The sequence below is a fragment of the Symphalangus syndactylus genome, chromosome 2, assembly GCF_028878055.3.
Source record: "Symphalangus syndactylus isolate Jambi chromosome 2, NHGRI_mSymSyn1-v2.1_pri, whole genome shotgun sequence".
NCBI classification, from domain to species: Eukaryota; Metazoa; Chordata; class Mammalia; order Primates; family Hylobatidae; genus Symphalangus; species Symphalangus syndactylus.
In genome coordinates, this window is record NC_072424.2 from 70,071,861 (window position 1) to 70,096,778 (window position 24,918).

General features: G+C 35.7%; 1 long non-coding RNA gene across 1 annotated transcript in view; it reads right to left on the reverse strand.

Annotated features, from left to right (window-relative positions):
* Positions 1-24,031, reverse strand: part of LOC134735820 (uncharacterized) — a 413,721-nt gene extending 389,690 nt beyond the window's left edge. Inside the window, exon 1 of the long non-coding RNA XR_010119344.1 lies at positions 24,017-24,031. This is a non-coding gene — a long non-coding RNA (uncharacterized lncRNA). The remainder of the gene's footprint in view (positions 1-24,016) is intronic.
* Positions 24,032-24,918: the final 887 nt, after the last annotated feature.

A 24,918-nucleotide genomic window follows, 5' to 3' on the forward strand; every position in this document is an offset into this window, starting at 1 on the left:
TCCTCTGGGACCCTTTCCAATACTTTGTGGGCTATGAGGTCTTTTCAGTTTGGGTAGTGAGGGTGTAAAGTGTCCCCAGCCCAGGTGACACTGGATGTGGCTTTCCAAAGTTATTTTTCTAGCCTTAGGTAGTTTCCTCTTACAAAGGCACAGGTAATTACTTAGCCAAAGGTTTGAGGAAACCCTTCTTTAGACCTCCAAAACTCTCTTCTCTCTGATACTTAGCTTCTCAAATTCTCGTAGGTTTGGACTCTCTGACCCTTAGCTTCTCATTCCTCAAGTAAGCACAACTATTAGGCTCTGTTGGGATACCCTCTGTCTCCACTGTGGCCTGCTAATTACTTCCATAGAGTACAAAATTGTGGGGCTCACCTTTTTGCTCCCCTTTTTTCCAAGGAACAAAACCCTGATACTGCCTGTTATCCAATGTCTAAAAACATTGTTTCATGTATTTTTGTCTAGTTTCCTAACTGTTTAAGGAGAGAGGGAAAATCCACCCCATCGTGGCTGAGGTAGACAACCCGCAGAATTACACTTATGGGACCCAAGCAGGGTTCTTAGTTAAAATGACATTTATTCTACTTTCACTAATTGCCACTAAACACAGAACTTTGCTTAGCTGCTTTGCAAATATTTACGTGCAATTTTTTAGAGGTTTTAATCCACCCTATGTATGTTTATTTACGGATAAAACTGATCTTTTGCCTTGAGATTGTGTTGTTGCTCAACTGAAAAGTTTTTGTATATTCTGAATGTTGGCACTTAACTGCAGAAAAAATTGTGCCAAATATTTTTAACCCCCCCCCCTTTTTTTTTTTTGCTTAGACTTTTCTCTGAAAAGTAAATCAAGAGCTGAGAATGCGACTCTGGAATCCACACACCATTAGTGACTGCTCTTTCTCCTAGCTTCCATGAATTTCTATGATTATCACGTAATTCATTTGAGATGTCCACAGTCAGGCCCACTGTGAGCTTAATTCAATGTCTTTAGAAAAGGATCTGTCTCTGGGAAGATGGCCTCAGGAGAGCAGACAATGCCTTAGCACCAAAGGTTGTCCTCTTACTCCATGCTGATGTTGCCCCTGCTCCGGTAAGCCGTATGACCCTTTTGACTATCCAAGGTCTTTGGTGTAACTGTATGTGGAAGCTCTACCCTGAACTTTCAGTTTTGTGGACCTAGAATATTCTTTAAGAGAGATTTCTTAAAGTGAGCTATTTACTTTAAAAACTCTCCCATTTAAAAAATTGTAAGACACTAAAAATAAATTTCAAAGAAGGTACACAGATTATAAATAAGCATAGGAAAAGATGTTTCACATCATGTCACCAGGGAAATGCAAATAAAAACAACAATGAGATACTGCCATAGGCCCAGTAGAAAGGCTGAATTTAAAACAGACACCAAATACTGGCAAGAATGTAGAGCAGCAGGAACTCTCTTTCACTGCTCATGGGAATCCAAAATCATACAACCACACTGGAAGATAGTGCAGCAGTTCTTAAGAAATTAACCACACTCTTACTATATGGTCCAGTTATACTCCTTGATATTAGCCCAAAGGAGTTGCAAACTCAGGTTCACATAAAAACCTGCAAATTGATATTTATAGCAGCTTTATTCATAATTGCAAAGACTTGGAACCAACCAAGATGTTCTTCAGTAGGTGAACAGATAAATAAACTGTAGTACACCCAGACAATAAAAATAAATGAACTATTGAGCCAAGGAAAGACACAGGAGAAATTTAAATGCTATTACTAAGTGAAAAAAGCCCATCTGAAAATGCCATATGCAAGATGATTTCAACTATATTATATTGAGGAAAAGGCAAAACTATGGAGAAAATAAAAAGATCAGTGGTTGCCAGGGGCTGCAGTGAGGAAAAGATGAACAGGGGAAGCATAGACAATTTTTAGGGCAGTTAAAATTATTTGTATGTTACTATAATTATAGATACATGTCATTATACATTTGTCCAAACTCATAGAATGCACAGCACCAAGACTGAACCCTTGTGTAAACTATGGTTTCACTGATAGTGATGATATTATAAACAATCATTTCACTGATAATGATGGGTCAGTGTAGATTCATGAACTGTAGAATGTGTACCACTCTTCAGGGTAATACTGATAATGGGGAGGCCACGTATGTGTGGAGATAGAAGATATATGGGAAATCTCTGTAGTGTCCCTCAATTTTTCTGTGAAATTAAAACCGTTCTTAAAAAGTAAAGTCTTTGTTAAAAACCTGAAATAAAAATAAATAAATATAAAATATCATAAACCTATGTTTTACTACTGTATGTTTTCCCAATGCAGAATTTCAGTTGTTTGGCTCTTGTGGAGGAGGTAGTTTGAAAACTGTCCACTCACACTCGACGGCACACAGGGCATGAACCTGAGCCTGCAATAAACATTCATGAAATTTTTGGTGTCTAAGGAAACAAAGTGTGAACTCTTAGGCACAGAGAATCTCATAAACAATGAATAGTACCAAAGTATGTGTAACACTTTGTTGACTTAAAACCAAACTTATTATGGAAATATTGTATGGTAGTTGAGGACATGGGCTTTTCTAAACAGTCTGATTAATATTCTAGCTCTCTTGAGGCCTTGATCATGTTTCACATCTCTAAATATTATTGACGGTGCCTTCCAAATTGGGTTGTTAGAGAAACTGCACGACATAATTGTTCATGTTGTGCTTAGCACGGTATCAGTCACTGTTAGTTCAATAAACGGTAGCTTTGTGAATAGGAGACCATCATTATCATTGCCTTCATTGTCATTGTCATCATCACCATTATTATAGTTACCACAAAATGTTAAATTGGTTAATTATATATTATTTATTGAATTCCTAAGATATATTCCACTGTTCTAGGCACTGCATTAAACTTTTCAGAGTTAGAACCCATATAATAAAATATGAAGTTTAATACCTATAAATATATAAGCACACATATAGTTCATCAGAACTAATTATTTTGTATTGTCAAATGGTAAAACAAGGTTATAGTAGCTATTCATATTAACAATAACATTTTTAAATTTCAGCAAGAGACATATAAATAAAAATTCTTTAGCTAAATTTAGTTTTGAGAAGGTTGAGTGACATCTCTCTGGAAAAAAAAATAGATACTTTTTTTTAAGTCCATAATGACAGGTTTGGAAGGGAGGGATATTCTGTCACTTTTTCCTGAATGGTGTACAGGGAGTAGAACACCCATGAAGCTGGGAATCTGTTGAGAAGGTCTATCAGATTGAATGACTTGGATTCCTCTCTCTGCTCCTGGAAAAACTAGAGATCACATGACTGATAAGGCTCATTTGGAAGTTAACATTTTGTTAAGCGTTTAGTAGTTTACAAATACTTCTTCCCCAGAAATGGAAGAGTACATTCCTTTGCCCACATTTCTTCCTCCAATTCTGTCCTAAGCACTCCTGGTTCTCTTATCCTGTTAATAGTTGTCATCTGCCCCTTCAGTTTACACTTTTGCTTTGCACTCTCCACCACACATAGCTGTAGGAGAGTGGAACTTCAGATAAGTTTAAACTTTATTCATTTGTGACAAAATTATTAACACCACACTAATCATTATAAAAATCTAATTAGATACCAAGATTAATTATACTTTTACCTCTGCCTTCTAATTACAGATCTTAATCAAAGCCTGGCATGGTGTTGAAAATATAATTCATTGTCTGATTGCCTGAGAATCCTCAAACACCTTTCCTACTTTTTGTCCCACAAGATGATAGGGAGAGTCTTTCATAAACTCATTTCCTATATGGTTATAACTTTGTAGCACCTATGTATTGAGATGTCCTTGCTGGATCAGAAGAAAGGAAGGTCACATAAGAGCCTATATTAGTCCATTTTCACACCACTGATAAAGACATACCCAAGACTGGGAAGAAAAAGAGGTTTAATGGACTCACAGTTCCACATGGGTGCGGAGGCCTCACAATCATGGTGGGAGGCAAGGAGGAGCAAGTCACGTCTTACATGGATGGCAGCAGGCAAAGAGAGAAAAACTTGTGCAGGGAAACTCCCATTTTTAAAACCGTCAGGTCTTGTAAGACTTATTCACTATCATAAGAACAGCGCTGAAAAGACTCACCCCTGATTCAATTATCTCCCACCAGGTTCCTCCCACAACATGTGGGAATTGTGGGAGTTAAAATTCAAGATAAGATTTGGGTGGGGACACACCCAAACTGTATCAGTGATTATTTTCTTCCTTTTGTAACCTTCTATCTTTTTACTTTTCCTCTCTTTCAGAGCCCATAACCCATACCCCTTCTCAATTACTGCTAAATACCATCTGTAAAAGTTAAGATAGTCCAGAAAAACAGACCAATAGGGTAGATAGATAATAGAAAGATAGATAGGTAAGAGATAAATTTAGTATGGAAACTGGCTTATATGATCATGGAGACACTGGACTCCCAAGGCATACCCTCTGCAAGCTGGAGAAACAAGAAAGCCAGTGGTATAATTCAGGGTGAGTATCAAGGTCTAAGAACCAGGGAAGCTAATGGTATAATTTCTAGTCGAGGATAACAAAAGACAGAGAAATGCACCCTCTGTCTGCCTATTTATTCTATTCAGGTGGATATATGATGCTTGACTAGTGAGGTCAGACATTTTTTTCTCTACCATTTTAAATGGTAATCTCTTTCACCAACACCCTCATGGATCCATCCAGAAATAATGCTTACCAGCTTTCTAGGATCCCGTAGCCCAGTCTTGTTGACAGATGAAATTAACCATTGATATGGTTTGGCTGTGTCCCCACCCAAATCTCACTTGAATTGTAGTTCCCATAATCCCCACATGTCATTGGAAGGACCTGGTGAGAGGTAATTTAATAAGGAGGCAGTTACCCTCATGCTGTTCTTGTGATAGTGAATGACTTCTCATGAGATTTGATGGTTTTATAAGGGTATTTTGCTGTTTTGCTCAGCACTTCTCCTCACTGCTGTCATGTGAGGAAAGACATTATTGCTTCTCTTTCCACCATGATTGTAAGTTTCCTGAGGCCTCGACAGCCATGCTGAACTGTGAGTCAACTAAACCTCTTTCCACTATAAATTACCAAGTTTCAGGTATGTCTTTATTAGCAGCATGAGAATGAACTAATACAGTAAATTGGTACTGCAGAGAGTGGGGCACTGCTGTAAAGATACCCAAAAATGTGGAAGCGACTTTGGAACTGGGTAACACCCAGAGGTGGAAACCATTTGGAGGACTCAGAAGAAGACAGAAATATGTGGGAAAGTTTAGAATTTCCTAGAGACTTGGAGGGGTCAGAAGACAGGAATATGTGGGAAAGTTTGAAACTTTCTAGAGAGTTGTCAAATAGCTTTGACTAACAATATATAACATGGACAATGAGGTGATATGGACAATGATAGTGATATGGACAATGAAGTGATATGGACAATGAAATCCAGACTGAAGTGGTTTCCGATGGAGATGGGAACTTGTTGGGAACTGGAGTAAAGGTCACTCTTTATGCAAAGAGACTGGTGGCATTTTGCCCCTGTTTTAGAGATCTGTGGAACTTTGAACTTGAGAGAGATGATTTAGGGTATCTTTTGGAATAAATTCCTAAATGGCAAGGAATTCAAGTGGAAGAAGAGCATAAGAGTTTGGAAAATCTGCAGCCCAATGATGTGACAGAAAATGTGATCCTCATTTTCTGGGGAGAAATCGAAGCTGGCTGCAGAAATTTGCATAAGTAACAAGGAATCAAATGTTAATCACCAAGACAATTGAGAAAATGTCTCCAGGGCATGTCAGAGAATTTCACGGCCACACCCCCCATCACAGGCTTGGAGACCTGGGGGAAAAATGGTTTCCTGGGCTGGGCCCAGGGCCCCCTTGCTCTATGCTGCCTTGTGACATAGTGCCCAAATGCTTCATCTCCAGCTGTGGCTGTAAAAGGCAAAAGTACAGCTTAGGCCATTGTTTCAGAGGATGCAAGCCCTAAACTTTGGTGGCTTCCACTTGGTGTTGAACCTCTGGGTACACAGAAGTCAAAAATTGAGGTTTGGAAATTTCCGCCTAGATTTCAAAGGATTTATGGAAATGCCTGCATATGCAGGCAGAAGTTTGCTACAGGGGCAGAGCCCTCATGGAGAACCTCTGCTAGGGCAGTGCAGAAGGGAAATGTTGGGTTGGAGCCCCCACACATAGCCCCATTGGGGCACTGCCTAGTGCAGCTGTGAGAAGACGACCACTGTTCTCCAGACCCCAGAATGATAGATCCACTGACAGCTTGCACCCTGCACCTGGAAAAGCCACAGACATTCAATGCCAGGCTGTGAAAGCAGCCAGGAGGGGAGCTGTACCCTGAAAAGTCACAGGGTTGGAGCTGCCCAAGGCCATTGGAGCCCAACTCCTGCATCAGTGCACTCTGGATGTGAGACATGGAGTCAAAAGAATTCATTTTGGAATTTTAAGGTTTAATGACTGCCCTGTTGGATTTAGGACCGCATGGGGCCTGTAGCCCCTTTGTTTTGGCCAATTTCTCCCATTTGGAACTGGTGTATTTACCCAATACTTGTACCCTCATTGTATCTAGGAAGTAACTAACTTGCTTTTTATTTTACAGGCTCATGGGTGGAAGGGACTTGCCTTGTCTTATATGAGACTTTGGACTTGGACTCTTGAGTTAATGCTGAAAAGAGTTAAGATTTTGAGGGATCATTGGGAAGGCATGGCTGCATTTTGAAATGTGAGGACATAAGATTTTGGAGGGGCCAGGGACAGAACAATATGATCTGGCTGTGTCCCCAGCCAACTGTCATCTTGATTTTTACCTCTCATAATCCCCACGTGTTGTGGAAGGATCCTGGTGGGAGGTAACTTAATCATGGGGGAGGTAACCCTCATTTTGTTCTTACGATAGCGAGTGACTTCTCACAAGATCTGATGATTTTATAAGGGGCTTTTCCATGTTTTGCTCAGCACTTCTCCTTGCTGTTGTCATGTGAAGAAGGATGTGTTTTCTTCCCCTTCAGCCATGATTGTAAATTTCCTGAGGCCTCCCAGCCATGCTGAACTGTGAGTCAATTAAACCTCTTTCCTTTATAAATGAAAAGATATACTCAGTCTTGGGTATGTCTTTATCAGCAGCATAAGAATGAACTAAAAAAACAATCATACCATTGTTGTGGGCCCCCTATTTCATCCTTATTCCTTAAGGTGTTTTACTATTTGTCAAAGCTAGTGGTCATAAGAAAAGATGAGAAGATCTTCTCAGATGACCTCCTTTTAAATTGTACCTGCATGAATGGGTACACTTAAGGATTCTCTTTAGATGTATTTGCCACGTCCAAACACCTCCCCACTCTAATTTTTCTTGCAACAAAACTACATGGCACATACTGAACTATAATTTTTTTTACATTCTGTGGCCTTTGTGTTTGCTACTGAAATTAGTCTAGAACTTCACATTATTGGCAAGTCATAAACAAATACAAATTGTAATATACTACTATGAGAGAATGGTACTTTGCAGAATTGTTTGTCACAAGCAGTATCTGATAAGTGCATGATCAAAATAAGACTTTTTAGCTACATAGAAAAGTATTATATTACACTTTCACAAATGTTTTATGCATAAATAAAAATCAACAAAACTTGAAAAAGAAGAAATGTGATGAGAAATATGCAAGACTCAAATAAAGACAATGTGAGAAAGTGAAGTGTTGCTTGGCACTTTAGTTAAAGAATCACTAACTACATTTTACTTGGTTATCTGTTTATTATGTTTCTGACCATTAAAACAATCTCTGTGAAAGTGATCAAACTTTTTCTATGTTGTTTGATCAGTACCTAGCACAGGAATCAGTGGCTCAGTTTACAAAAAGTATGAAAAAAATCAAATCTTTAATACGTAAAGAGTTCTGACAATCCAATAAGAAAAATAACTGCTACAAAAAATAGAAGCCTAAAGCAACAGTTCTAATATAAGGAAATATAACTAGCAAATAACTTGCTCACCTTCAAAAGATAGCCAAAAAATACAACTTTAAAGAATATAAGATACAATTTCAGGCCAGGTACAGTGGCTCACGCCTGTAATCCCAGCACTTTGGGAGGCCAAAGTGTAGATCACCTGAGGTCAGGAATTGGAGACCAGCCTGGCCAACATGGCGACACACCCTCTGTACTAAAAATACAAAATTTACCCAGTGGTGGTGCTATTCACCTGAAGTCCCAGCTACTTGGGAGGCTGAGGCAGGAGAATCAGAGGTTGCAGTGAGCCTAGATCTCATGCCACTGCACTCCAGCCTAGGGAACAGAGCAAGACAGTGTCTCAGAAAAAATAAAAATACAAATAAAAATAAGGTACAATTTTGACCTTCTTTTTTTTTGTAAATAATGTAGAAGTATGCATCAGAAGAATTTAAATAATTGAAAGCCTTTGACTCAGAACTCTATTTTTACGAATGTAACAAGAGATGCCCAAAAAGTGTCTATATAGATGTACATATGATTTTCCTTCATATGAAAAGTTGAAACAACCTAAATATCCACCAATAGGATATTTATTGAACTATGATGTCTTTATAATAATAACTCTATGAAGCCTATTAGAAATCGTATTTTCAGAAAATACAGATCTATTTTGGAAATCCACAGAATAATATTAATTGAAAAATGCAGAATGCAAATTTGTCTATATAGCACTGTCTCAATTTTGTATCACATATAAGGGTGTGCCAAATATGCTCACATAGACATAAAAAAAGACATTGGAAGAAAACAGCAGTTGACAGCAGTACTTTCTGAGTAATGAAAATCTTGCTACCCTTATCTTTTTCTGTATTTTTATTTGTTCTACACTGACAGATGTACTACTTCTATAATTTACAAGGTCAATAATATTATTGTTAAATTCTATGAATGCTGCTTGGTGGTTTTGAGAATATGAAAGTACGGATATTAAGAATAGCAGCTCAAATAAGCAGCATCCTACATTTTATTCTAAATAATAATTTTTAATGGGTGAAAAAGTGGATCTAAGACAATGTATTAGAAAGTGGAGTAGATCTTATTTTACATTTATTTATTTATTTATTTATTTATTTATTTATTTATTTATTTTGAGATGGAGTTTCACTCTTGTTGCCCAGGCTGGAGTGCAATGGCACAATCTCGGCTTACCGCAACCTCCGCCTCCCGGGTTCAAGTGATTCTCCTGCCTCAGCTTCCCGAGTAGCTGGGATTACAGGCATGTGCCACCACGCCTGGCTAATTTTGTAGTTTTAGTAGAGATGGGGTTTCTCCATGTTGGTCAGGCTGGTCCCAAACTCCTGACCCCAGGTGATCCCAAAGTGCTGGAATTACAGGTGTGAGCAATCATGCTCTGCCTAGACTTTGAAGTTATGGGAGCATACACCCTAAATACTTTCCAAGTTTTTCCCAACCTCTTTTGCTAAAGGAAGATTGTTAATGGTTTTCTGAAAAACATTATTACCATCTTGGAGAAAAACAAAAATTTAGAAGGAATTACATACCTATGTTATTGTAAAACTTTTGAATCATAACATTATTCTGAAGTTTGCTAGCATTAACACAGTTAAAGAAACCACCAAAGAGGCAAACATAACATAAAATGAGTGCATCAACATGCAAAGAATCAGGGACACCCTGTTCTTACTAGGAGGAAAAATAAATGCACAATTCAAGAAAATTCCCCATGCAAAATCATGCGTATTATACATTCACCAAAAATAATGAAGGTTACATTACATTTCACAAACTGAAGCTATAGTCACAGCAGCCTCAAGGCTCAAGCTAAATATAAGCACAAAAACAGTATACTTGTTGTAAATACAGCAATCAAGCAGTAGCAGCACAAATTATGCATAAGAACTACTTCAATCAAGTAAGATAGAAGGTGAAAAATCACCAGCCCTGATCAGCTTTAGACCTAGGAGACAGCAAGTTAAAGGAAAATAGAAACAAAAGTGTCAGGATTATTTTGAAAAATCAATTATTAATGAATGAATCAAATAACCCTATGTAAATATTTATCAAATGGATAACTTTGCTAGGGGTTAGGTCATCATCATCAGGTTAGTATTACCATAGCCTACTCTGTGCTTACTACACAGGAGGTAGCCAAGTGAACTCTACATAAATACCAATGTTGTGGTAGTGTCAGAGTTGCAAGATTTAACAACTAATAATACCAATCTGGAAACTTTAAGTAGTAAGGAAGAGGGAGAAAATAAAGCAGACTGGAGAAAAGTGACAGAAGACAATTTTGGACATGGCTAATTTTATAAAGGCCTGAATCCTTTGAGATAACATTCCTACAAATTGAAGTTACCCTCCAGGGCAGAAAAACGTCTCTTGCTAGTGTGATGATCATTTTTCCCAAGGCTTAGCTCTGCATTTACTCTTGTTCCTTAAATTCACTCTCAGCTGTCGTTGAGAGCTGAGATAATTTGAGGACAGGATAATTCAAGAACAGGAGTTTGGGGTAAGGGAGAGGGAGAATCTATGTTCAGGAATAGACTTACAGCTAATAAGTCCTGTCTATAGCATATACCATCTAAAATCATGAGGTGGCCCCACCATGCCAACATTGAGCTCTGAATCTGATATTGTAAAGAAGCAGATATCATTTATGTAATCATGAACTTCTGCCAACTTGACCGCACATTTGTTTTTCTGTACTTTCTGTAAATTCTCAGAAAAAAAAAAAGAAAAAAAGAAAACCTCCTAATTATCCTTGATTTTTCTTCATCTCCTTTCCTCTCAGGGAATAACGTTCAATAAATAGTAATTAAATTTGTGAACAAAGGGAATTCCAGACACCGTAATATTTATTACTTAAAAATCCCAGGGCCAACTAATTGCTGACTATATGTTTGGGAATCTCACTTTGGTAATCACCCAAATGTACCTGTTTTCTTCAAATCTCACACTCCTCTTACTAATTTGGTGAGAACTACATTGATTTCTCCTATGCTGTGCAAAATTAAAGTAACCATATTTCTTTAGCCAGCAAAGAAAAGTACCAAATTAGAAATAAATTTTTAAAGCCTAATTAAGCTTTTTAAAAAAATTATGGAACCCAAGTCTTAATAAAGAATACTAAAAAAGTGGGCAAAATAACATAATAGCAAAAGTAATTAATTAATTAATTATTTCAATAATTCAACAAATACTATATTCCAGGCAATGCTCTAGACTCTAGGAAGCAAAAATAAATAAATAAATAAAAATAAGACATAGTCATTCCCCTCAACGAGCTTGCAGTTGAGTAAGGAAACATATTTATACAATTACATTTTGTGAAAAGTATTAAAAGGTGTGGGAGAAGAGATGAGAGAACGAATCCCAACAAGGAAGTAAGGAAGGGCATACAAGAAAAGGTGACAGCAGAATAGAGGGAAAGGTATCCAGGCTGAGAAGAATGTTAAAATCTTTACTTAGAATTGAAGGCACTGTTTAGTTTTCGGATACCATCATTCTCATCATTTTGGCTTTTTTCTTTTTCACTAGACACTCATCATTTATATCCTGGCATAAAGTGATATTTAGATACCTTCTAAAAATTATGGTAGAGTTCCTGTTAGAATGCCATTAAATTTTATTACCTGAAAAATTGAGGTTAAGGAAAAGAACAGGGAATTGGGGAGATACTCAGTGAACAAGCATAATTCGTAGTTTTCTCTGGACAAATTTATCTGTGATTAAGAATGAATTGCTTAATACTTTCAGTTTCTTAGCTTTAGCGCTTTTCACTTTCCGTCACTCTAGTCCCAGCTAAAACCAGGTACTTAGAAGTTGAATTTGTTTTTCTGCTAGGTAAGTTTCCCACCTCAAGATTCCAGTTCTCCTAAGCTGAGTCCACACCCACATGTTTTTCATTTGACTCTTGCTAGATCAGGACAAAGTTTATATTCACAGGCCTTTTCCTTCTTCAACATGACAACTCTCAGACCTCCCAGATGATCTGTGCCCTTTGGGTTTAAGGCATGTTATTTTTTCTCACAACGGTCTTTCTATTATAAGCATTTTCTTTGATAATGGACTGGAAGATTCTATTCCCAGCTGATGGCACAGAGTACAGGAAAGGCCAGGTGATTTGGATGTAGGAATTTCTCTAGTGCTCTTCTAATTATTACCATATGCCTGAGCCAACCTGGCTGAACTTCAGCTATTAATGAACCCTGCTCTGAACTTCAGCTATTAATTTATCTGTCATTCAGGAAGACATTTGGAGTTAGTAAACTCCTTTCTTTATCTCTCCTCTTTGGGATGGTAGGTAAGATGGAGAAGAAAAGGCGGAGTACATTTCAAGTGATAAAAAGTCGGTAATACTGGAAGTCTTTCCTCTTGCTCACACGATTACTATTCCTATAATATTTAGATATAATAAAATAAGGTTAAGTATATAGTATGTATGTGATGCTTAGGTTTATTTGTATTTTCAGGGCAAAAAATATACAGAATATAAGAATAACAAGCAAATTTTAAAAAACAATGTTTTTCCTAATTCACAAAAAAATGCATTTTGTTACATCCTAACACTAGGCTATGCTAAATGAAGAAATATAGTAGCTATAACAACAATACTCCTTCTCTATTGTAATGATACATTCTGAGAATGCAAGGAAGGTGAGTTTATTAGAGATGGTAAACTAAATAAGATAAAATTATGGAAATGCCAACAAATTTACAAACTTGTAAACAGTTTTCAGTAATTTTAATTACAGCTCATTTAAAGCATGTTCATGAATACATATTTTCTTGCAGCTTGATAAAACCCTAAAGGCCAGATAAAAACAAAACATGAGATAACTAGATGCAAAGAGTTCCAGCATTTTAAATTGATACATTTTAAATTAGTTTATTTTGCTCTATGCTAAAAATTGGCAAGTCTGTATTTAAAAAATATTATTTTATGATAAATTTCTTTTTTTAAAAAGCAAAGAACAGATTCACTAGAAGCCTATGTAAATTACCAAAACTGAAAAAACTGTATATAAGTATAGATACTTTTTTTTTTTTTTTGACAGAGTCTCGCTGTAAGCCAGGCTGGAGTGCAGTGGCATGATCTCGGCTCACTGCAACCTCCGCCTCTCGGATTCAAGCAATTCTCCTCCCTCAGACTCCCGAGTAGCTGGGACTACAGGCGCGTGCCACCACGCTCAGCAATTTTTTTTTTTTTTTTTTGTATTTTTAGTAGAGACAGGTTTCACCGTGTTAGCCAGGATAGTCTCGATCTCCTGACCTCGTGATCTGCCCGCCTCGACCTCCCAAAGTGCTGGGGTCACAGGCATGAGCCACTGCACCCGGCCTAAAAATACATTTTTAGTCAATAACTTTAACATTTTGTTTTTGTGTGTGTGTGTTCTAAGCTTAAACTGGTGACAGACATGTGACTAATACATCTCAAATCATGAAGCTGCTCCTCAGTTTTTTAAAACACTACATAATATTCCCCTGCACAAAAGTGCTCAAAGCATTTAACCACCTTTTACCCATATTGTAGCATTTTCTTAGCTTTAGTTATTATGCACAAATCTAATATAAACATTTTCCATATATATATTTGCTTATATGTATGAATCTTTAAGAATGGTTTCTTAAAGGTGTAATTGCTGGACCTAAAGATATCTGCATTTTACATTTTTACAAATGCTACCAAATCCAGTGATGAATACTGCACCCCCATTTGAACCAGTAATAGCCCTGCAACTGGTATTCTGCCAGGGTGCTATTAAGGAAAGGAGGTGAATGAAGAAGGAAAGAATAAACAGAAAAAGGTAGAAAAATAAATAATAAACAGAAAGAAATCTGGAGAGAAAGATTTGCAGCAGTTGGGAGGGTTTAAGAAATGCATGTCATGTCATGAATTTAGGTGCCAAATTTTAACTCAAGCCTCTATACTTTCCATGAGTTTCAGAACCACTATCTGCATATTTAATGTATAACATTTATTTGCATATTTCATTGATAGTAAAAGTGAAATTTCCAAAACAAAATAAAAATCACCAGCAACCAACTCCAAGTCCCTTTTTCATTTAAATAAATGGTAGGTACTGCTTTCCACCCCAAACATCAGACCAAAAACCTGGATTTTTTCATTGAGTCTTTCATCTCTTTCACCCTTTGTATTACAGTCCATCACTCTATTCCATTTTTCTTCCACTTAAATATTTCTAAAATTTGTTCATTGTTTTTAAATCCTGGCTATTACTACCCTATATTAAGATTTTTTTTAAACCTGGATCTTAGCTACCGTTGCTTCAGTTTTCATATGTTTATAATTTCTTATTCTATTTATTCTTTTGCTGGCTTGGAATCTTAATATTAATCTTTTCACAGTTAACTATGGAATTGTATCATGTATTCTTAACAAATTTTAAAACGTGTTACACATTAATTCTACCCTCTGAAAGAGGCAAAGGCCTTGTAAAACTTTAATCTGGTTGCATCCCTTCTTGACATATATTGGTGCAGTATTTTACATTCATATTTACATGATAAATTTGATGTTATTTTTATTTACATGGATGATATATGTTTTGCTTCAAACAAACTATTTGACATTTATATTTATTATGCTTATTATTTATATTGTGTCTCCACACTAGAATGGAAGCTCCAAAAATGCAGAATTGTATTTTATTTGCTTAGAACTGTGCCTAGTACATAGTAGGTACTCAGTATATATTTTGATGAAACACCTGCATTTATCTACATGTTTACCTTTATTATTGTTACCTCATTATTCTTTTCTGCATTCAGCTAAACTTTCTGGAGTAGTTGTATTTTTTCATAACACATCTCTCATAAGTTTTCCATGGTGAGAATTTGTTAATGATAAAATAATTGTTTCTTTGTCTAAAAATGAATTTATTTTTCCTGATTTTTCAAAGTTCCAAGTATGAGCGTTTTTTTTCCCCTTCCTCTAAGCACTTAGAAGATATTTTCCACTGTCCTCTGGCTCCGTTGAGTCTATCAAGGCATCTGTTATTGATCTAATTATCTGTCTTGGTATGCAACCTGCCTGCTTTTACTGAAATACAATTAGGTGTGAATGAATCGCAATCTCTCAATCTCCTCTGTTCCTCTTTTCCTTCTCTTTATTCCTTTCTCCTTTTCTCCATCTCTCCTTCTCCCTCTCTATCTCTATCTCATAAAATTCTGCTTCTTATCTGCTAATTTTATATGTGAGGATTCATGTTTTCATCATTTCTGGAAAATTTTCAGACATTATCTCTTCAAACGTAATCTCTGATTCATTCTCTTCATTTTCTCTTTCTGAGACTCCAATTAGACATATACTCCTTTTATTTGATCCTCCATTTTTCTTCCTGAGTCTCCAATTCCTTCTCTCTCTTTGCAGTATTCTGTCTAGAGTCTTTAGATTTATCTTCTTATTGCTATTTTCCCCTAGAGCTGTGGTGCCAATTGCTGTTTTACTCATTATTTTCCATTTTTTCTTTTTCTCTTTTAAAATATATTTTTATTATACTTTAAGTTATTTTTGTGATTCTATTCTTTATGCCTTAAATATTTTACCCATAAATATTTTATATTTTGTATTTTGTAATTCAGTATCTTTAGTCTTTATGAGTCTACATCTCTGCTTTAAAAAAATCAGCTGGTTCTTATCCATACAGCTTAATTATTTCTATATAATTTTACACTACTTTTGAGTTTTTAGTTTTTATTTTTATTTCAATATCTTTTGGAGTACAGGTGGTTTTCAGTTACATGGATAAGTTCCTTAGTGGTGATTTCTGAGATTTTAGTGTAACTGTCATCTGAGCAGTGTAACAAATAAATCATCTTTTATCCTTCACACATCTCCCAACCTTCCCACTTGAGTCCTCAAAGTCCATTATATAATGCTTATGCTTTGCGTCCTCATAGCTTAGCTCCTACTTATAACTGAGAACATACATATTTGGTTTTCCATTCCTGAATTACTTCACTTAGAATAATGGCCTCCAGCTTCATCCAAGTTGCTGCAAAAGGCATTATTTCGTTCCTTTTTTTTTTTTTTTTTGGCTGAGTAGAATTCCATGATGTATATATACCACATTTTCTTTATTCACTTGTTGGTTGATGGGCACTTAGCTTGGTTCCATATCTTTGCATTTGCTGTTTCTCCTGCTGTAAACATGCATGTGGATGTGTCTTTTTTATATAATGACTTCTTTTCCTTTGAGTAGATAACCAGTAGTGAGTTTGCTGGATCAAATGGTAGTTCTACTTTTAGTTCTTTAAGGAATCTCCATACTGTTTTCTATGGTAGTTGGGCTAATTTACATTGCCACCAGCAGTGTAAAAGTGTTCCCTTTTCGGCACATCCACACCATCTACTGTTTTTTGACTTTTAAAATTATGGCTATTCTTGCAGGAGTAAGGTGGTAGAGCTAATTGTGCTTTTAATTTGTGTTTCCCTGATTAGTGATGTTGAGTATTTTTTCATGTTTGTTGGCTGTTTGAGAATTGTCTATTCATGTCCTTTGCCTACTTTTTCATGAGATTATTTGTCTTTTTTCTTGATGATTTGTTTGAGTTCCTTGTTGATTCTGGATACTAGTCCTTGTTGAATACATAGTTTGTGAATATTTTCTCTCATGCTATGCATTGTCTGTTTACTCTGCCAACTATTTTCTTTGTTGTACAGGAGCTTTTTGGTTTAATCAGGTCCTATTAATTTATTTATTTTTGTTGCATTTGGTTGTGGGGTCTTAGTCATGAATTCTTTGTCTACTCCCAGTCTAGAAGAGTTTTTCTAATGTTATCTTCTAAAATTTTTATGGTTTCAGGTGTTAGATTTAAGTGTTTGATTCATCGGGTTGATTTTTGTGTAAAGTGAGAGATGGGGATCCAGTTCCATTCTTCTACATGTGGCTTGCCAGTTTCCCCAGCACCAATTATTGAATAGGGTATCCTTTCCCAAATTTATGTTTTTGTATACTTTGTCAAAGATCAGTTGGCTGTAAATATTTTGCTTTATTTCTGTGATCTCTATTCTGTTCCATTGGTCTATGTGTCTATTTTTAAACCAGTACCATGCTGTTTTGGTAACTATTGCCTTGTAGTATAATTTGAAGTCAGGTAATGTGATGCTTCCAGGTTTGTTCTTTTTGCTTAGTATTGCTTTGGCAATGAAGGCTCTTTTTTTTTGGTTCCACATGAATTTTAGGATTTTTTTTCTAGTTCTGTGAAGAATAATGATAGTATTTTGATGGGAATTACATTGAATCTGTACATTGTTTTGGGTAATATGATCATTTACATTTGATTTTTTGCATCCATGAGCATGGGATGTGTTTCCATTTGTTTGTGTCATTTGTAATTTCTTTCAGCAGTGTTTTGCAGTTTTCCTTGTAGAGAGTACTTTTACCTCCTTGGCTAAGTATATTCCTAAGCATTTTATTTTTTATTTTTTGCAGCGGTTATGAAACAGATTGAGTTTTTGATTTGATTCTCAGCTTGCTTGTTGTTGATGTATAGCAGTGCTATTGATTTGTGTATATTGATTTCATTAATCAGGTCTAGGAGATTTTTGGATGAGACTTTAGGGTTTTCTAGGTATAAGATCATATCATCAGTGAATAGCGACAGAATTTGCCACTACCAAACCAGCACAACAAGAAATGCTAAAAGGAGTTTTAAACCTTGAAACGTTTGATTTTAATATACGAAAATTGTGAGGGCCCAACTGGGAATAGTTTACTCTGGCAAGATTTTTATTTATTTATTATTATTATTATTATTGTTTTTGAGATGGAGTCTGATTCTTTCACCCAGGATGGAGTGCAGTGGTTTCGGCTCATGGCAGCCTCCACCCCTTAGATTCAAGTGATTCTCCTCCCTCAGCCTCTGGAGTAGCTGGGATTATAGGGGTGCACCACTGCACCTGGTTAATTTTTGTATTTTTACTAGACACAGGGTTTCACCATCTCTAGTAAATGGTGAAAGATTGGCCAGGCTGGTCTCAAACTCCTTACCTCAGGTGATAGTCCTACCTTGGCTTCCAAAAGTGCTGGGATTAGAAGCATGAGCCACTGTGCCGGCCTGCAGAGACTTTTCTACCAGGATCCCAGAGTATGATATGGACCAGGAATTATTTTACTTTATCCCTAAAGTCCCAGACATAAAACGAAAGGCTCAGGTTCAGATTCTCTATCTTGTCAATGGCTCAAAATTGGTCTTTAGATCCCTGACATTGTCACATGACCTCAGTGTATCACTTTCTTATTTGCTTTCAGCTCTCAGATCTGTCATCCACCTTCTTTGCTTAAATTTACTTTTGTGTTTAGAATTGATGATTACCTTCTGTGATGGTTAATTTTAGGTGTTAGCTTGACTAGGTTAAGAGGTCCTCAAATGGCTGGTGAAATAATATTTCTGGGCCTGTCTGTGAAGGTGTTTCTGGAAGAGATTGGTATTTTAATTAGGGGACTGAATAAGGAAGATCTGCCCTCACCAATTTGCATAGCATTATCCAATCCACTGAGGGCCCAAGTAGAACCAAAAAATAGGAAGGTAAATTTGCTTTCTCTTCTAGAACTAGGACATCCATCTGCTATTGTCCTTAAACATCTAATCTCTTGGTTTTTGGGTCTTCAAACCCCAGGACTTAAATTTAGCGACCCCTCTCCCTAACCCATCATGTTTCTCAGGCTTTTATACTAACACTGAAAAGACGGAATTACACTACGTGCTTCCCTGGTTCTGTACCTTGCAGACAGTATATTGTGGGACTTCTTGGCCTCCATAATTGTGGGAATCAGTTCCCACATTAAATCCCCTCTTACATGTACTATTAGTTCTGTTTCTCTGGAGAACCCTGACTAATACACCTTCCCTCCTGTGAGCCTAGTTTATTAGAAGTCCATGAAAAGAAGGCTGAGCTATTGATACAGTTTCTTAACAGCTTTCTGTCATATCTCTTTCCTATCCAATTTCCATATCACTGCAGCCAGACTTGTTTATTTACTAGAAATTCCACCCTCTTCAGTATAGCGTTTCACAAACCATTGCTTTCCAAATAAAACTAAAATTCATAACTTGTTTACCATGTCCTCAGTAATGTGGTTCCCAAGAGTATTTCTAATGTCATCTATTAGCACTCAATGCACCTCTCTCTTTCTTTAGACATAGACTGTTTCCTTCAAGTTTTTTTTTTTTTTTTTTTCTTTTTTAGAGACAGAGTCTCACCGCCCAGGCTGGAATGCAATGACATGATTATACATCACTGCAGCCTCGAACTCCTGGATTCAATCACTCTTCCTGCTTTGGCCTCTCAAAGTGCTGAGATTACAGACATGAGCTACTGTGCCAGGTCTCCTTCACATCAGGTTCTTAAACATTTTATGTTGAATCTCACTTCTAGGCACATATTATTCTATTCTAGTTTGCCTTGATACGTAAGTGTCTATGGAATAGATTTTAAATGCAGTCTATGGTTTCCTTCAGTGGACAACATAGTCACTATGATATAAAAAACTTTAAATATTCCTTTATTTAAAATGTGTGATTTCTCATTTACATTTTTTGTTTTGGGTTCTCAAGTAAAAACCAGTAATTTAGCCTTATTGACAAGTAATAAATATATAGACAGATAATATATGCTAAATATAGTATATATTATATGTCATATGTATGTAATCTAGCTTTCTTTCTGTCTACATACACATACACACACACACACACACACACACACACACCCATACATGTGCACACAATTACAATGAACACTTGGACTGTGGCATAATATATTTGATCTTTTGGGCTATGAATGCAGTGAACGTGAATTGTTGTTTCAGTTGTTGTCAGTATCAATTGTTAAAATGGTTAAAATGATTGATCATCACATATGAAGGGAAATTGACATTTTTAATGTGTCTCTAATTCAGAGTGTGGGAACTTAACAAAAGGAAATTGAAGCTGCAAAACCTTTTCAAAGTTGGAAACACACACACTGGTCTCTGTTTTTTGCACAATAATGGATATTCCCTTAGGCTAAACTTACTAAAGCTGTCATCATAATAGTAATAGACTCACAATGGACTTTAAGAGCTTGCTTGGTAAATCTAACAGGAAAGAAGAGCTCTTCATTACTGAAGGTGTATGTGACAGCTCTTTGTTCTCTTGCAGCTGGTGGATTTGCTCTACACTTTGCAGCAGGACAATAGAGCTCCTATGAAGAAGTGGTTCTGTTTTTATTTTCTAACCTCATTTCCTTTTGTGATTTCCACCTGACAGTCAAGCAAGTCAAAACAAAACAAACAAACAAAAAAAACCCAAGTCACCATCAATGCAGCAGAAAAGGAAAAGGGAGGCTAATGTTACCCTAAAGCGCTATTGCAAGCACAAAGAAAGCGTAATTCCATGTCATGGATATAGCCTGGAATGACACACTCACATGAATTACTTTGAGTTTTTGACAGAGGAGAAGAGAAAGTAGCTAATGAAGTCACAAGAGGCTTTTGGAGTTCAACTCATGAAACTCTTGATATTATGACAATGTTAAGACATGTCAGTCTTACTGTTTCACCCACAATATGAAACATATTTGTGACCTCAAGGGAAAATATGACATTTGAAAAATTATAAATTGAAATGCATTCTTATACCCATACCACAACTTTCCTATCCGAACATGTATTTGGTTGTCCTTTATTTTACAAGTGTCAAATTTTAGCGCAGTCAATAATTTATGTTACATTATTTTGGGTTTTTTTGTATATACAATTTAGACATCTTTGTTCTAAGCACAATATAAAATAAGTACTTCTTGGATGAAAAATAAGATTAAAACTTAATTTGTAAGATATCACGTAAACTCTACCGATTTGCCATTGTCCTGTGAATTCAAAGCGCAGATCTTGATGCAATATTAGTAACAACTTATGTCAATTTACAGATTTCCTGGGCTCTTCAACAATGGGACCAAAATCAGTTCTTGTTTCCAGTGCTAACTTTGAAATACGGAAGAAGGCTTACTCACTTACCTTGTGACTTTTGGAGGAAAACAGAAAAACATCTCCACTAATATATATCTCTCATTATGTTATCGATACCTGAAATACCAACATGGAATTAGGATTAGCCTCAGAGGAGCTTTCTGTGAGTGAAACAGTTAATCTAGAACAACTGGATTCACTGCACAAGGAGGGCAAGCACTTAATAAGTGATGTACATTGCCCTAGGCATTGATAAATTAGTAAGTAGCCCACTGGGAAGATGTATGGAATTATAGCAAAGCTAGAGAAAACAAAGGTAACGGAAGAAAATAATGGAAAGCAATTGAAGATAAATTCACTAATTACACAATCAAGTGTCATACTGACTTTGAGGAATTAGCTCAAAAGCGAAATGAAATCGTTGGGAAAGTGAGAGCGCTTTTGGAGTTTCTGAATAGAAAAAAAGAGCTTTTTTTCGGATTCTACAGATAACTACAAGTAGAGATTAACACTAAGAAGTTTAGATGAGAGAAAGAAACACAAATGAATATACTAAGAGTTGATGTAGAAAGGAACCAGAATTTATAAGGAGATCAGTTCAATCAAATAATATCCGAAAAAAGAATCCTTGTTCTCTCCTCTCAGAGTGTCATGGTGGAAACAGCTTTGATTTTGGATTTAGAACAACGTGGATTAGAATCCTGAATTTGTCTCTTATTAGTCATTTGGTACTGGAAAGATGTTAACTTTATCAATCTGTTTCTTCATTTCTACCAGGGAGTAATATCAGCCCATACCTATTTTTGTAAAGATTCAGCATATTAAAATCTTCATTACAAGGCCATATTTCTATAAATTACTGATATGTAATAGAGGTAGCACTGCATATCAGTGGAGAAAAAAAGTGGTTATTTAAAAAGTAGAAAAAGAAGAGAAAATTGCACACTGACCTTATACCACATACAAAACATAATTTCAGACAGATTAAAAGCCTCCGTGTGAAAGACAAAGCCAAAATGGTTTTCAGAAAAAATATGCAATAACATTTCCATGACTCTTGGGGTAAAGATTTCTCAAACAAGATATAAGATGAATTAACCATAACACATTGCTTGAGAAGTTATATCACATTAAAACTAAGAGCTTATGTTTATCAAAAGATAACTCTACACATCCATCAAATTGACAAAAATTTAAAGGTTGGACAGTAACACATGGTGTGGATATGAAGCTATGGAAACTTTCACACATTCTTGGTGGAAGTATATATTGCCAATTGCTTTAGAAAACAGTTAGCATTATCTAACAAAGACAAAACTATGCAAACTCTGTGACCTGAGGTTTGTATTCCAGAGAAGCTTATTCAAGTATTCATCAAAATCTATGTGCAAAAATGCTCAGAGTGACATTTTTATATAGCTAAAAGCCAGAGAAACAACCCAAGTGTGTATAAATAGACACATAAATTGTAGGATAGTGAATAATTTCCAAAAGTGAAAGTGACCAAAGTATTTCTACATGCAAAATCATGGATAAATCTTTAGAGCAAAATGTTGTGTACAAGATGCCAAACTTAAAAATATGTAGATGGAATGATTTAAATCATGAACATTTCCAGAACAAGCAAAGCTAAATGGTCTTATTTAAGGATATGTGAATAGGTAGCAAAAAATGGAAAGAACAAAGAAATTATCTCAAAATCAGGATCAGTTATGGCTGTGATCACAAAGGAGCACACAAAGGGTTCTAGAGGACTGGCAATATGATTTTGTTTATCATTGGTGAATAATCTGGCTCAAATTTATCTTGTTGTGTTTATAAGAAAAAATTCAATGTGGTATTTTATACAATTTTAAGTTAGCAGCCCACCAATATTAATGTGCTTCTATAATAGACATTCATATCTGTAGTGTATACTCCCTATTTTTTCTTCTGCATCCACCCTCCACCCTTGTCCATCTTGAGAGGCTAACCTTTTTGGAATCATAGTGGTCTCTCTCGTCCTCCAGGTTCGAGTGGTTTTGACTAATGAAAGGTACCAGCAGAAATGAGGGCAAGCTCAAGGTACTTTTTCCTCTATCTTTCTAGTACTGCAAGCTCCTAATAAGTAGTCCTATCCTACAACTATGTTAATTTTCCTCTTTCTGGTTACATGCTGTTTCCTTCCCTTGTTATGGGAACCAGTAATGACATTCTGTTTTTATTTCCAAAATATTGCATCATTCCTTACTGGTTTTCCTTAATCCTGCTCACACCATTATAAATAGATCCTCTACTCAATCTTGTATTTGAATGTGGTGTCTGTTTCCAGCCAGTTTCCTACTGATACAATGCCCTTTTCCTTCTTCATGATCTGATCAAAATGAAAAAGTGTTCCTAATCACTTTAGCTGAAACTTCATATTTTAATAATACATTGTTGGTATCTTTTGCTTTTGTAATTAAATATTTGCTCTATTTTTTATTTTATTCATAAGATCATATGCATCTTGAGAGCAGGATAATCTCATGGCCCTATTTCACACCATTTTGTTCATGACATGGCATTCAAAACACACTCTGAACATGTTTTGTTTCTATCTTTTAATAAAGCTATAAATTGATTGACAGTAATGTCCATGGATAGTACATGATATAGAAGATCAGTTCATATACTTGCTGACTGGTTAATCCATTATATTTAACCAATATAATTTGATTTGGCAATTGAAGCTAATGATTTTCATAACTACAAAAGTTCCTCAAGTCTATTACTTAATAGATAAGTCAGAATTTTCCTTAGTTATTCTTTCATCTGTATTATTAAATGTTTATGTTTACATGTCATAACAGAATAATGCTATTCATCATCATTTACATGCTATTACAAGAACATTATTATACTTATTCATATTATAGAAAATTAGAAGATTTTAACTGTGTATAACAATATTCCATTGTGAAAAGAAAATGATATTAATATTTCCATTATTTTATCAGGATATAATCAGCTAACATTGTCACATAAGCCCACATAGTATCTAATACTGTAGCAGCACAGAAATGGGTTTTATTTCCACTATATTAGGTATTGAATAAAACTGCATGTTGGGACTTTTAAATTAACTTTTAATGTTACTTTAATGAGGCAGAATTTCTGCCAATCCACTCCCCAAGGCAATATTATGTAGCAGTACTTTGTGTTTTAGTTTTATATTTTCAGGAATGCCACACTACCATGGGGACTTATTAGATGCAGTCTAGTTTGTTCAATAGACCTTCTTTCCTATATTAAGGCAGTCTAACAGGGAAGAAGAGAAGCAGATGATAAGCTGGTGACTGTACCTGCTGAATGTACATATTGCTATAATTTGCAATTATGTATATTTATTTGATTTTGTCCTTATATTTCAGTCAAGTTTATAAATTAATTGGTCATGATGTCTGTGTCTTCAATTTTTAAACTTTCTCTTGAATATGTGTAAACTTATATTATGGGGAAGATAATATTGATTTGTGACCTTCTACTATGGCTACCACCTACTTCTCAATCTTACTCTGTATCTATTGTAATATAATAGGAGTAATATAACAATTTTTTAAATTCTTGATGAAAAAACTTTACATTTATACAACTGATTATAATGATTTTGATGTGTTTCTGTGAAGATGAGTATAAATTTAAAAATAATAAAATGATAATTTGAGGAATAGCACTAAAAAGATAGGAAATTTGCCACAGCCTATCTTCTGAAATTTTGAATTCTACTTTAATTTTTTTTTAACTTTTAATTTCAGGGGTACAAGTGCAGGTTTGTTACGTAGGTAAATTTGTGTCACAGGGGTTGTTATACAGATTATTTCATCACCCAGGTATTAAGCTTAGTACTCATTAGTTGTTTTTCCTATTATCTCCCTCCTCCCCAACTCCACCCTCCAAAACTCCCCAGGGTGTTTTGTT